The sequence below is a fragment of the Schistocerca nitens genome, chromosome 3, assembly GCF_023898315.1.
Source record: "Schistocerca nitens isolate TAMUIC-IGC-003100 chromosome 3, iqSchNite1.1, whole genome shotgun sequence".
Taxonomy (NCBI): Eukaryota; Metazoa; Arthropoda; class Insecta; order Orthoptera; family Acrididae; genus Schistocerca; species Schistocerca nitens.
Window position 1 is genome coordinate 547,299,919 of NC_064616.1, and position 11,763 is coordinate 547,311,681.

An 11,763-nucleotide genomic window follows, 5' to 3' on the forward strand; every position below is an offset into this window, starting at 1 on the left:
TTAGTAGCTGTCTGTTCGGTTACGAAGTCTCGTAACGGTTGACCCTGACTAGTATTATTACGCAATCTGACTGCATAGAACAACAACAAAGAATGAAATGGAAATTTTCATTAACACAATTAATTAATTAAGTCCCCAGCAACGATAAAATCTACGAAACCAAAGCACAAGTGTAACCGTTCTGTGTGTTGAAGTATGACTCAACGTACGCATCTGGCACGGTTCTTCTTCAACAACTCAAGAAATTTTAAATATCATTTATACTGAATTAATTAAAGAAAATAGAAATACCATAATTACTCAAGAAAACCAGAATTACACTCTAATGCAAGAACACAAGCCAGATGCTTTGTTGACTGAACCTGTAATGACGCATTATTCAGGACATTGAAATAATGAGAAAGAAAAGAAAAGTAGTTTGTTACCTTAATTTATATTGATGAAAAGCACTCTAGACATTACAATCTCTCCACACCGACTCGCTACTATCATATCTCAACTAGAACTTTTCAGTATCACATCTCAGCAAGCACTGCCTACTAGCTCAACTCAACAAACACTCCTCACTACGACATCTCAGCACTGACTACCACGAGCTCTCCCCAAGCACTGCCCACTACGAGTTCTCAATAATCACTGCCAGTGGAGGCGGCGGAACAATACTCTCTAGCGCGATCTCTGGCGCTGTGGCTCAGTGTAGCCACCTTTCATATGCCCTTCCTCCACAGGCTAGAATTTGATGGTATTTTTGCCAGCATTGGTGGTGAAAATACCACCAAATTCGTCAAAAAAATACAGACAAAAATAAAAGATAATATTAATGCGTAAATATCATATAACTATATAAAATTTTGGCTTTGCACTGACCTTTCAATAACCTATTATATAGAATACAGTAAGCAATACAAATTCTTTCATACATGTGACTTTACGTAATAGTTTACACAAGTATTATGTGGTTAAACAATTCAATCAATAGCGTCAGCAATGACGAATATGTGCAGGTAAGAGTCTCATAGCTTTTCACAAACAGTAATACACAAAAAATCAGTTTATACAATTATTCACATAAACTCTTTCCATAGCCCAAGAAACAAGTAGTTGACAGTTCCAGCAGTAGCACCCAGCAATGGTCAACAGGTGCAAATACCAACAAGTAACATTATTTCAATAGAAGCAGTCCATAAGTGGCACCCAGCAATGTTGAACAGGTGCAGACACCAACAAGTAACATCTTTTCAGTAGAAACAGTCCATCAGTGGCACCCAGTAATGTTGAACAGGTGCAGACACCCACAAGTAACACCATTTCAGTATAAGCAGTTCCATTAGTGGCACCAGCAATGTTGAGCAGGTGCAAACAGCAACAAGTGACATTATCTCAGTAGAAGCAGTCCATCAGTGGCACACAGCAATGTCGAGCAGGTGCAGACACCATCAAGTGACATCATTCAGCAGAAGCAGTTCCATTAGTGGCACCAGCAATGTTGAACAGGTGCAGACATCAACAGGTGACATCTTTTCAGTAGAAGCAGTCCACCAGTGGCACCCAGCAATGTTGAGCAGGTGCCGACACCAACAAGTGACATCATTTCGGTAGAAGCAGTCCATCAGTGGCACCCAGCAATGTTGAGCAGGTGCAGACATCAACAAGTAACACCGTTTCAGTATAAGCAGTTCCATCAGTGGCACCAGCAATGTTGAACAGGTGCAGATATCAACAGGTGACATCTTTTCAGTAGCAGTAGTCCATCAGTGGCACCCAGTAATGTTGAATAGGTGCAGACACAAACAAGTAACACCATTTCAGTATAAGCAGTTCCATTAGTGGCACCAGCAATGTTGAACAGGTGCAGACCGCAGTCCATAATATTCACTTTCACTAATCACACTGTTCATCAGCAGAAATTAAACATGACTAAATGTCACACATCATGTTGAAAAGTGCAGCACCATCACTAATCAGACAGTTCAGGCATGAACAATAGTTTGAATACACATACAATGCTTTTACACTAAACATACAAATCATAACAACACACAAATGATATCAGATAATTGTCCTATTAACTATTACAATACACAAATACCAGTAAACCTATAATATTTATGGGTGTCAGTGCAAGCCACAACAAACAAGTAAAATAATATTTAGGAGATAGGTTGGGATCACTTCTCTGGGATTATAAAAGGAAAACACACAAAACACACTCACTCATCTTTCATCCACATTAGTGCTACTGTGTAATTGAATAGTGTTAACTGTGTAAATGCAATTCTGTCAAAATTTTATGTTCATCATGTGTATCAAGTAGTAGTGGCAGCAATGTATAACAGTCAATAATAGTTAGTCAACGTCATAGTCATCATGTCAAGACCAATGTTTGCCAAGCCAGATCAAAATGTACGGTTGCTGAACAACTGTCAGTGAGCCAAGATATGCAAATACTTCCTCTCTTCAAAAAAAGTATATACTGCTTAGTGATTTAACAAAGTGTGTGTGTAGACAATCTTCCTTCTACTTGAGTGTTCTGGTCTGCCATCTTTATCCTCCTTGTTCCATATAGACCAAAAAAAAAAATTATGCTCCTCACTTACTTCACCTCTTATCCACCAAAACTCCAATAATCATCAGCATCACATAATCACAATACTTCAATAATACCTCTTCAATACGTCGATCATCAATATCATTTACCTTACCTCTTGTCCACGAAAACTCCAATAATCATCAACTTCACATAATCTCAATACCTCAATCATACCTCTTCAATACGTCGATATATATAACCTCATTGCCAATATCATTTCACTTCCATAACGACTCTTTCCTCTAGTCAGTCTCCTCGAACAAGTGCAGACAAAATCCTAATGCATACCTCAATTCATCATCTCATACAATCCGAAGACACAATGTCAACACACAACCTCTCGTGTAATCCATCTGATCCAAATCTCCTACTCATTATAAATTATAAGATACATTTTGTTTACCTTGTCCATCATTAAATAAAAGAAATGCATACATGACCTCTAACAGACTTAGTTCGAATAACTCTCAGTAATTAAGTACGATTACGGAGTGTGAATGATCATAATATTTCACAGTGTGTACACCACTTCAATAATTATGGCAAACAGAAGCAAACATGTGGAGTATTTCTTGTGTCAAGTGTCACTTCCTATTTCAGTTACTCACGAAAAATGCAGTGTAATAACTGTCGATGGTCTAAACCTAGTGTTGGTATGTCATGTCGTTATCTTCCTTCCTATTAGCATAAATTTATACAGCTTCCATAAAACCTCCAGCTCATGTGACTTCTATGAAGTTTCTCGTACTAATGTCGTTCGTCGAATTATAGCAGTTCATTTTCTTATCTTAAAAATATAAAGCACTGAGCGTAAGCAAAACATGCAATAGCGAGTAAATATGCCAGTAGAGAACAGAATGTCAACAAGTGGATGCAGCACAATCCCTACAACGAGGCTCTGCCAAGCGAACAATCTATAATTAATACCATAGTGTGACCTATACTCTATGTTTGTACACCTCATATCAGCATTTCTATATATAGCAAATTAAAGAATAGTTATGTCAACAAACAGAAATGTGTAAATATGCAATCCATACGCAAAGCAGCAAATATGTATCTTACATAATAAACAGGCCATTATCATCATATCAGCATAAGCAAATAAATGTTCATACGTAATCTTAATAAGTAAACATGAAGGCGCAAGCAGATAAATCACAAAGTATAACCTACATACATAACCACAGTCAGCACAATTAATCAGTTGACAATTACAATGTAAATAAATAAGCACATCAGGCACATAATAAAAAAATATGACATCAGTGAAAAGGCAGTGCAGCCAAGCGATGCATAATATACGCAAGTAATAACACTGTTCATTAATAAAACATTGTCAAAATCAGTTAATGTACGCAAGCACGTCGCTTCACAGGTAAATTCATAGAACATGAAATTTAGCACAAAGTATGAGTCACGTAATCGCAAGCAGCAAATTACGTCTAAAGTACGTACCTAAGTGGAAATATGTTACCTGAAAAATAAACTCAATTAATCGTTAGCTTTTTGGTTTTTTACTTCTTTTTTTTTAAAATTACATTCTTCCTGAAATTTTCTCCATAGCAAGTCCTTTTAACGTTGGACACACACAGAATTTACCTGAAGGTCTTAAATATTTTACACAACCGTATCCTGAAAAATACTGAACGTTAATAACATAATTTATAAAGTCACTATAGCTTTATACAGAATTTAATCCGAGAAATTAGACTGTTTATTTGTTTACGTCTGTCAGTGCATTCGCACTGAGCGCTCGATCAGCTGTAGGCGCGTGACGTGGGAAGTGATTGTTTGCGGTCAACGACTGCCTTGTGCGGCGCGCAGACTTCACTGTTGCTTTGAGTACGCGCCGCCGCCAAAACACAGCGCGGTATCCTTGCATTCTCCGCATGTTTACGTATAACTGTTGGTTTCTCAAAAGTATGTCATTCCACAAAAATTTTTACGTTCGATATATGATGTATTCCCTTAGAGCGCCGAGATTTAAGAGTTTCTACTTCAACAGTGTTATCATGAATAATTTTGCGAATCCTATATGGACCGTTATAAAGCAGAAAAAATTTGCGACATAAGCCTTTTCCTTTATGAGACAAACGATGAGACTTAATTAACACCTTTTGACCAACTGACAAGATTTTTAAACGACCAGGACGTTTAGCTGATTTCTCTCTTCTTGCAGCCGCAGATGCAATATTTTGTAGAGCCAGGTTGACAACTTCAGAATGCCGCAGTTTCCGTGAAGGCGGAAAAGGAACGATTTCAGAAATGCGATTTGTTGGTACTTTATTTTTTAATATCAATAGAGGCGGTAAAGAAGTTGAGTCATTTGGAAGTTCATTCAGAATGTTTTGAAAAATATGAAGATACTGATCCCAAGTTCTGTGATTCTGATGACAATAAAGACGGCACAATTTATTGATTTCCTTCATCCATCTCTCTGGAGCGTTAGATTGAGGGTGAAAAAGTGAAATAAAAACTGGTTTAATCTTACGACGCCGTAGAGTACGAAGCCAAATTTTAGAACGAAACTGTGATCCATTATCTGATATAACCTTATCAACATGACCAACTTCTTTAAGAAAATGTTTGATGAAAGCATTAGATACTGAACGAGCTGTTGCCTTGCGTAAAGGTGTAAAACACACATATTTTGATGTCAATTCCACTGCTACGAAAATGTACGCAAAACCATTAGTAGAACGAACCACTGGACCGAACAAATCGACTGCAGCCATCTCCTTTAATTTCGCTGGAATGATAGGAAACAACGGTCTCTGTGAGAAACAGTTGGCGGCTTAGCCTTTTGACATAATTTGCATTTGGCAAGAACAGATCGAATACGTTTTTCCATATTACTGAAGTAGCAATTTTCTCGTAATTTATGAAAGCATTTTCTGGGACCAAAATGCGCATAACTGAAATGTGTAAACGAGGTGTGGCCAAATCATCCAATCTAACTAAGCGTCTAAAAAAAATTACAGACACCAAGGAAACTACGAACATCACGTTTTGTGGTAGGAACAGCATAATTACGAATAGAGTCTAATTTTTCTGGATCAGGAAGAATACCTTGTGTAGAAAAAATGTGACCGAGAAATTTCACCTGAGAACGACCAAATTCAGATTTTTCCAAGTTCTCTGTAATGCCAACTCTTGCAAAAATACGTAATAATAAATCCAAAATTTTGTTATGCTCACTCCAAGAACGTTTAGCAATAAGAATATCGTCAACATATGAAGTAATATTGTCACGAAGATAAACAGGTAAAATTTCATTTAAACTACGAATGAATGCTGCAGAAAATATAGTAAGTCGAAATGGTCAACATATGAAGTAATATTGTCACGAAGATAAACAGGTAAAATTTCATTTAAACTACGAATGAATGCTGCAGAAAATATAGTAAGTCGAAACGGTATTTTCCAAAGTCACTTTTGGGTAAAACAGTCAAATCCGGTTATTGTTTACCTACTGTCTAGATAGATTGATAGTAGAAGAGTTCTTTTTATAGATGCAAAGAATAGTGAAAGAGTAGGCAGCGGTGCAGAAAACTAAAAGGGAAATAGCACCACTACAGCTCGGGGCCCTGTGAACGCTACGACACATATTCACTTAGTGTAGTGAATCCCCTGAGGACTTTAATAGCTGCACATAAATTTCAGTTTGTGACTTAGAGGCAAATTTGGTGGAAGTGCGTACGTAAATTGATCTAACCATGAACATGGATGTATGTCATTCTTAGAATTGCGGAAGATCTTAAATTTCCGAACAGTCAAAAAGTGTTTATAGTCAAAGTTTTCGCCTCGTGGCGACTAAGACCTACCGCGTCTGTCCCAGTCCCAATGTTGATTGTTGTCAAGTTCGCGCGCCTGGCGCTCTCTTGTTGCTTCCCGTAAATGAAACAAATTATTTTCTTCAAACCCCTCTGGTATCTGTGATTCTAAATTTCTTTTGCTGTCTTTTCCTACGATTTTGCCTTCAATTTGTTTGACTTGCTTTTGTAATGCCTCAAATTCCCTTTTCACGCGTTCATTAAATTTTCCCTGATTTTCAACATGCTTATTTATGTTCTGGTACTCTTCGGTTTCTGCAAATGGTAATGGAGCTGTATCATCTGAATCTCTGTCCCCATGTAAACTAAGATTTGTCAATTTATCTGAAATCTCCTCAACTCTTTCCGATAAGTCACCTATTTTTTCTTTCTGTTTATTTACGTCTTCCGTAAGTGTCGCGACTCGGGTTTCAGTATTGACACATTTGGTAGTTAACTGTTCATATTGTTGTGTTAGATTATTTATTCTGTCATTAGGTACGGATTCCTCGATTCTCTCAAATATTTCTTCCTTATCGTGTGCACGTTGTAAATTTAACTCTGAAAATTTCTGTACTATCACACGATCTCTTTCTTCCTGTTCTCTATCCTGTTCCCTTTGTCTAATCTCTACTGCAATTAATCTATTATTGTGAGAATTCAAAATCGGTTGTACTTCTTCTCTAATTTCTTTCTTTAATTCATCTTTCATATTTTTGAAACATGTCCCTATTCGTGAGTTTAACCGTGTTTCCATTGTTCCCATCTCAGTTCTAATTGTTTCTATTTGTGATCCCACTGAGTCTAACCGTGTTTCCATTGTTCCCATACCAGTTGTAATTGTTTCTATTTGTGTTTTAATTGTTCCTATTTGTGAGTCTAACCGAGATCCCAAATTTAATATTGCACTCATCAACTGCTCCATATGATCTGGTTCGAAATTCCTTTCGCCCCTAACATTTCCCACAAAACCAGCTTCCTTCGTCATAGCTGTAAAGCTATCTGTGTTCGATACTATTTCAGAACCTTCTATCGTTAATCTCGTATTCTGTGAATTTTCTGATTGAGAAAAATTTTGAAATGGTTCCTGACTATTTTCCCGACTTATTAAATTGTTTTCAACTTCATTATCCATCACACTGTTCTCCTGTGTTGGCGAGTTCGCCATGTTAACAATTTCGTCATTCTCACTATCCATCATTTTTGCCTTCTTCATCGATCGCGTAATCATTTACAAAATATACAAAACTCGTCACTATATGAAAATTACACACAATGACACTTTATCTCCAACAATACCATTCACACGAAATGTTTCCCTCAAACACGATTAATCGAACAATTGAAATAATAGCACTAATTGTCAAACCCGTAGACAAGACAACAGAAATGAAATTTTGCAAAATAAATACCATTAGAGGAATGACAATTACCAAATCTACACATGCAATATAGACTACAATTACTAAACTACAAATTACTACAACAATCCTACAGTCTACTATTTCTACAATCAAAAGAATTCCAAGGGACGATCCGAAGCAGCGGTCGCCACGTGCATGGGGGCTTAATTAATATTTAATGAAAATAATTTTAATTTTTTTTGCTTTAGTAGCTGTCTGTTCGGTTACGAAGTCTCGTAACGGTTGGCCCTGACTAGTATTATTACGCAATCTGACTGTATAGAACAACAACAAAGAATGAAATGGAAATTTTCATTAACACAATTAATTAATTAACTCCCAACAACTATAAAACCTACGAAACCAAAGCACAAGTGTAACTGTTCTGTGTGTGGAAGTATGACTCAACGTACGCATCTGGCACGGTTCTTCTTCAACAACACAAGAAATTTTAAATATCATTTATACTGAATTAATTAAAGAAAATAGAAATACCATAATTACTTAAGAAAACCAGAATTACACTCTAATACAAGAACACAAGCCAGATGCTTTGTTGACTGAACCTGTAATGACGCATTATTCAGGACATTGAAATAATGAGAAAGAAAAGAAAAGCAGTTTGTTACCTTAATTTATATTGATGAAAAGCACTCTAGACATTACAATCTCTCCACACCGACTCGCTACTATCACATCTCAACAAGAACTTTTCAGTACCACATCTCAGCAAGCACTGCCTACTAGCTCATCTCAACAAACACTCCTCACTACGACATCTCAGCACTGACTACCACGAGCTCTCCCCAAGCACTGCCCACTACGAGTTCTCAATAATCACTGCCAGTGGAGGCGGCGGAACAATACTCTCTAGCGCGATCTCTGGCGCTGTGGCTCAGTGTAGCCACCTTTCAATAATAGTTACTCTCATTCGGGATTCGATGAAAGTAAATGCATTATTAATTTCCTCAACATAAGAACAAAACATACTTCACTCTAATTCCACAGAATCTCTCTCACAAACAATTGTCATGGGTGTACAACACAAGAAGCAATCAGCTAATATCTTTGGAAGAGAGTTAGTTTCAAGCGAATTGTTAAAATAGCTCAAATATCGTAAATGTCCTAAGTGTAAACTTGTGGGAAATTTTTAAAAAAATGTGCTTTTGCCCTATTCGTGGCAATTAAAAGTAGATCAGTTGCGCTAAGTATAGAATCCTAGATGACGCACCAGTAGATATGGATGTAGACGGCAACACCGAATACGTGCTGCGAACTCTACTACAAGAATGGAAATTGAGACCGCAATCAGTGATCTCCCACATCACCACACAGCACATCCAGCCTAGATTAAAGGTTGCGAGAAATTTAAAATCCAATATAGTACTTCAGCTAGCAATATGTGAAGCTTGAGTTTGCAACTGGATACAGTCACCCGCCAACAGCGATCCGGATCGAATGAATACATTGTTCTAAATAGCGAAAGGTGGCTCCTGTGATGTATGACAATGAAAATGATTTTATGAAGTAATGAATAACGCAAACAAAACATATGGAAATATCAGAGAACACTGTGAAACTCGCTTAGTCACCCATTGGAATCGTCGTTACGAAGCAAGAGCCTATATCACCATGTCAAATTTTAAACCAACCACCATCTTCAGTAAAGAATTCGTCACTCTCACGATGGCAATAATTTCGGTAGCGTACATGAAACCTGTTGATGTAGTGTATGTATATTAGATCAACCGAAACTCCACATGTAGCAGTATCATTACGAGTTTCCAAAACGTGCTTTTTTGTCCCAAAGTAACTTTATGGTCATTAGTGGGTAAAGACGCATTTGGAGACAAATAACGCTGTACACAATTAATGTTCATGCGAAAGAAATTATCTTATATAAAGTGAATCAGACTTCGAATTCAGATGCAGGTTCCACTTTCAAAAAGTGAAGTAAATAAGGACAGAACGCTTACGGCGCTCGATCGTTCCATCACCAAGCTAATCACTTCCAGCCAGAAATTACTGGCATTATATAAATAAAACAGGGAACCTGGGAGGTAGATCATTTTGGAAAATAAAACAAAGTGTAAAATACAGTGTTCCAATTACTAATGACAAAATGTACAATGAATTCACTTATATCTGTATAGAGCCGGTGCCAGAAAGCAAAGAAGAAAAGATTGTAATGTCGCTTTCTTTATAGATATAGTAATTAAAACTTTTCCGGACAAAGATTAGTATTATATAAGGGATTTACAAACGTTAACCTTTCCAAAGAGTATGCCTTTTTATAATCCATTTAAAAGAAATAGTTCCATACTGTCCACTCGATTCAGTTGCCATAATTTTGAAATATTTCTCTTAAATAACATCAGGGGTTATTACATAAGAGTCCATAAACAGGAATATTACACAGTGGTTTCAGGTATGTTATACAGCAACCTCTACTGGTTAGGGCAGTGTTCATTACTGTAACCAGTGTATTAGCATTGGACTGGATATTATTCGCTTCAAGTTTTATGAAAATATTTGGAAACGCACAGAAAATATTAGTCACTTCGCTACTGTAATTGACTAGTGTTCGTGGTAAGAGAATGATTTGACTGGACAATACTAGCTATCATTCGAATGTGGCTTTGCTAAACAGACTTTATTTTTAAGTCCTTCCACGGCATAGTATTCACCTCATTAGATAGTTACAGATCTTATCAGGTTTACGCTGGATAATTAGAGATCATAGTGGATGGTTAGAATATAGATTACTTTACCAACGCTTAGAATCATATTTTACATGTTTATCCCTGTATTCAGGCGAAGAAACCCGAGCGAAAAGGCGCCACAGGGCCTTCAGACAATAGCGTAGATCATGATAACAAATAGAATGGATCAGAAGGTGCTTGTCACAGAACGTTTGGAATTTTCTTCTCATACACCGAATTTGAGGTCTTTGAAAAATGGTGTATGGATTTTAGACGTACTTCATGTGATTCAAACAGGATTAGTAAAAGTGGAGAAATTTTGGTGTATACAGCATCCAACAGAACTTAACTTTCTCCCTAAGCAGGGAACATACTGCTGTGCCCAACGTGTTTTGTCTGGAATAAAATACATAAATTTCATGGAATTTATTATGTAATGATGTTGTTGTTGTTGTGGTCTTCAGTCCTGAGACTGGTTTGATGCAGCTCTCCATGCTACTCTATCCTGTGCAAGCTTCTTCATCTCCCAGTACCTACTGCAACCTACATCCTTCTGAATCTGCTTAGTGTATGCATCTCTTGGTCTCCCCCTACGATTTTTACCCTCCACGCTGCCCTCCAATACTAAATTGGTGATCCCTTGATGCCTCAGAACATGTCCTACCAACCGATCCCTTCTTCTGGTCAAGTTGTGCCACAAACTCCTCTTCTCCCCAATCCTGTTCAGTACCTCCTCATTAGTTATGTGATCCACCCATCTAATCTTCAGCATTCTTCTGTAGCACCACATTTCGAAAGCTTCTATTCTCTTCTTGTCCAAACTATTTATCGTCCATGTTTCACTTCCATACATGGCTACACTCCATACAAATACTTTCAGAAAAGACTTCCTGACACTTAAATCTATACTCGATGTTAACAAATTTCTCTTCTTCAGAAACGCTTTCCTTGCCATTGCCAGTCTACATTTTATATCCTCTCTACTTCGACCATCATCAGTTATTTTGCTCCCCAAATAGCAAAACTCCTTTACTACTTTAAGTGTCTCATTTCCTAATCTAATACCCTCAACATCACCCGACTTAAATCGACTACATTCCATTATCCTTGTTTTGCTTTTGTTGATGTTCATCTTATATCCTCCCTTCAAGACACCATCCATTCCATTCAACTGCTCTTCCAAGTCCTTTGCTGTCTCTGACAGAATTACAATGTCATCAGCGAACCTCAAAGTTTTTATTTCTTCTCCATGG